Source organism: Molossus molossus, unplaced genomic scaffold (assembly GCF_014108415.1).
Source record: "Molossus molossus isolate mMolMol1 unplaced genomic scaffold, mMolMol1.p scaffold_m16_p_13, whole genome shotgun sequence".
NCBI lineage: Eukaryota > Metazoa > Chordata > Mammalia > Chiroptera > Molossidae > Molossus > Molossus molossus.
The window spans coordinates 31696705-31701098 of record NW_023425348.1 but is presented as its reverse complement, the minus strand read 5'-3'; the positions used below and the strand labels follow the sequence as shown (position 1 = coordinate 31701098).

The 4394-nt window shown below is 33.8% G+C and overlaps 1 non-coding gene across 1 annotated transcript; it reads right to left on the bottom strand.

Annotated features, from left to right (window-relative positions):
• Positions 1 to 2138: 2138 nt before the first annotated feature.
• On the bottom strand, positions 2139 to 2245 carry LOC118629222. Its single transcript, XR_004959443.1, has one exon. It is a non-coding gene; the product is annotated as a U6 spliceosomal RNA (small nuclear RNA).
• Between the last annotated feature and the right edge of the window lie 2149 nt (positions 2246 to 4394).

Sequence of the window (4394 nt, the reverse complement as noted above, 5' to 3'; positions counted from 1 at the left end):
CTATCACAACAAAGGAAGCTGCAAAGAATGGGGAAGATTACATAAGAGCTGAGAAAATCTGCAAGGCTTTCCCCTGAACCTTCAGTTGACTACAGAGCTGTGAATGAGTAGAGGAAAGAGTCAAGACCAGGGAAATAATTACCATAAAGAAGCAAGTGGAAAAATTGGTGGAGTTCACAAATGTCCATAAATAGTGTTTCTTCCCACTAGCCACAGTGAAAAATGTTATAGTTCATGAGGCATCAAGTCAAGGAATCAAGAGGATATTACCTGAGTATTGTGGAAAAACTTGGCCTTGCTCTCTATGACAACTTAACAAAGCTAAAAAGAAAGCTTCAAAGGATGAAACTTATCTTAAGACATTAACTGCACCACACAATAAAATTCAGGAATACTTAAAGAATCCAGTACCTAGAACTTAGGATAAAATCCACCATATCTGCCTTCTAATGACAAAAACTAACAGGTATGAAAGAAGCAGGGAAATATGACCACTAATAAAGAGAAAAATTGATTGATAGAAACAAAAAGGACATAGGCAATAGACTTTGTAAACAAGGACATAACAGAGTGATACAAGTACATCTCATATGTTTCAGAGTTGGTAAAACCATGACCATGTTAAGGAGAGACAAAGAGGGCATAAATAGCAAAATCGAATTTCTAGAGATAAAAACTATTGTTTACGATAAAAACTACACTGGATTGTGTTAAAATCAGAAGTAGATGCTGTAGAAAAAAAATGTTAGTGATCCTGATGCACAGCAAAGGAAACTCCAAAATGAAACACAATAGTAGAAGTAGTTATCTAAAAAAGAAATAACATCAGGGGTTATAGCACAAACTAATTTAGCCTAGTATTTTGCATAATTGGAGTCACACAAGCAGGAATGCATAAACTTTTAAAACATAATAATGACCAAGGCATATCAAATTGTTTTAAAACTGGTAAAGAGAAAAATTTGAACAGCCAGAGATAAAATAGACATATTGGGTAGAGAGGAACAAAGGAAAAAAAGGTATCAAGGAGCTTATTTATTGTTACAGACAATGGAGCAACAAACAAACTATGAAAAAGGAAAGAAAAATCTATCAGCCTGGCAGGTTTGGCTCAGAGGTTAGAGTCGGCCCTTAAAGCAAAGAGTTGAGGGTTTGATTCTGATCAAGGGCATATACTCAGGTTGCAGTTTGGTCCCCAGCCCTGGTTGAGATTGTGCAGGAGGCAACTGATAGATGTGTCTTTCTCACATCAATGTTTCTCTCTTTTTCTCTCTCTCTTTCTCCCTCCCACTCTATCTGAAGATAGATGAAAAAATATCCTAGGGTGAAGATTCAAAAGAAAAATCTATCAAGTAAGCATTCTGTGCATGGTAAAAATATCTATAAAAAAATGAATGTAAAATAATGACCTTTTCTGACATACAAATGCTGAAAAACTTCAACCCCAGCAGACCTGCACTACAATGTACAAGAATGTTAAAGTGAGTTGTTCAGATAGAAGAAAAAAATAGTAGATGGTAAATATGAGTGTAAATATAATTACTTCCTTTTATTTTTCTTTGTTGATTTTAGAGAGAGAGGAAAGGAGAGGGAGACAGAAACACTGATGAGAGAAAACATCATTTGGATGCCTCCTGCACGCCACCCACTGGGGATTTGGCCCACAGCCTGGGCATGTGCCCTGACTGGGAATTGAATGGGCAACCTCTTGGGTCAATGCTCAACCACTGAGCCATACCAGCCATGCTATAATTATTTCCTTTTAAGAAATTGAAACAAATAACAAAATGGGAGATTAAATTCAAACCATATAAACAATCATACTGAATGCAATTGATGTAAACACCCAATTAAAAAGCAGAAAAGTTGCCTGGCCAAATCCCCAGTGGGGAGCATGCAGGAAGCCGCCTATTGATGTTTCTCTCATTGATGTTTCTTTTTTTTTTTTTTTTTGCTATACACATCCTTCCAGTTTATTTTTATAAATTTAAATTGTGGTTTTAAAAAAATATATTTTTTCTCTATTGATTTTAGAGAGAAGAAGGGAAAAAGAGATAGAAATATCGATGGGTGAGAACATTGGTTGGCTGCCTCCTGCATACCCCCAATTGCCCCCTACCCCGGGAATCAGGCCCACAAAAAATATGGAACGCTTCATGAATTTGCGTGTCATCCTTGCGCAGGGGCCATGCTAATCTTCTCTGTATCGTTCCAATTCTAGTATATGTGCTGCCGAAGTGAGCACTCATTGATGTTTCTATCTCTCTCTCCCTCTCCCTTTCATTCTCTCTAAAATCAATAAAGGGGAAAAAAGTTTTTTAAAAAAGCAAAAAGGTCATATTGAATTTTATAATGAGGCCCAGTTATATGCTGCCTAAAAGAAATTCAGTTTAATTATAAGGACATAAATTAGATGAAAGAATGGCAAAAGACATGTCATGCTAACACTGTCAAAAGAAATGTAGAATGGCAAGCTTAATCTAAGACAGAGTATACATTACAGTAAATATTATCAGGAATACAAGAATTATTTTATAATAATAAAGTTAATTCATTAAGAATATATAACTAATTTAAATGCTTCTCTACTTAGAAACAATGCTTCAAAATACGTGAAACATTTACAAATAAACATTTACAGGTAAGAAGAGAAAGAAGCCCACAGAGACAATTAAAAATGTCTCAATATTTTATAAAAGAAATAAACAGAAAATCAGTAAAGATATGGAAGATTTTAACTTCACCATCAACTCATGTTACCTAGTTGACATTTATATAACATTCTTCCCAACAACATCAGGTTACACACATTTCATAAGTAAACATAAAACATTTCTAAGACCATATTCTGGTCCATAAGACAAGTCTAGTTAGTATAAATATGTTTTCTGATTATAATGAAATTTAAATAGTAATTAACTATGGAAAGATATCATGAAAATCACGAAAAATATAGAAACTAAATACCACACTTATAAATCATACGTGGTTCAAAGAAGAAATAAAAATAGAAGTTAGAAAGTGTTTTAAACAGAATCACAATGAAAACATGGCGTATCAAAATTTGTGAATGCAGCTCAAGCAGTAATCAGAGATAAATTAGAGCATAAAACCTATGTTAGATATAAAGGAAAGTATCAAATAATGACTTCAATTTTCAACTTAAGACAATTGCAAAGGTCAAGCAAATTAAATCCATAATAAGCAGAAGAAAGAAAATAATAAATAGCAGGAAGCATTGAAATTAAGAAGAAAAAAAAAAACAAGTATATAATAGAAAAACTGACAAACTTTTTCTAAGTGGTGGTACCATTTAATATTTCCACCAGCAGTGTACTAGAGTGCCAGTTGTCTGCCAACACATGGCAGGGATCGTCTTTTAAAGAGTAGTCATCCTAGCAGCTGTTTAGTGTTAACTCATTGTGGTTTTAATTTGCATTTCCTAAAGACTAATATTGAATATCCTTTCAAGGATTTATTTTCCTTCTGTTCATCATCTATGAACAGTCTGTTGAAATCTTTTGCCTACTTTTAGAATTGGCTTGTTTATTATAGAGTTGAGGGGTTCTTCATATAGTTTAGATACAAGTTCTTCATCAAACACATGTTTTGCAAATATTTTCTTCCAGTCCATGGTTTACTTTTTTCTCTTTGTTAATGGAGTCTTCTAAAAAGTAAAACTTGTACATTTTGATGAAGTTGAATTTATCCTTTTAGATCTCATGCTTTTTTTATGTCCTATTAAAATGTCTTTGCTGGTCCAAGCTCTTCTGTTTTCTTCTAGAGGTCTGATATTTAGCTCTTATGTTTGAGGTGTGTAATTTATTTGGAATTAATTTTCATATAGATATAAAGGAAATATCTCTATTACAGTATATGTGTTGCAAACATTTTCTCCCAGTTTGTCAGTGTCATTTAACTTTGTTTATAATCAAATTTATCAGTTTTTGTGTGTTTTTTTTTTGTATCCGGATTTTGATTCATAGTTAGAATGCCTTTCTCTGCACCTAGGTTAAAGAGGAATAAATTTTAAATTTAAAAATTTAAAATTGAAGATTAATAAAACATTTTAAAATGACATATTTGTCTAGTTCTTGTATGGTTTGACATTTAGTATCATATTGTTGTTCCATTTAGACCTTACTTTTGAATGTAGAGTGAGGAATGGATCAAAGTTCCTAATTTTTTTTCAAATGATTAACCAATTGTTCTGGCGCCATTTACTAAAAAGTCCATCTTGGCCCAGCCAGTGTGGCTCAGTGGTTGAGCATTGGCCCATGCACAATGAACTGGCCCATTGCCAGTTCAATTCCTGGTCAGGGCACACGCCCAGGTTGTAGGCCCAATCCCAGTGGGGGGCATACAGGAGGCGGCCAATTGATGTTCTCTCTCAT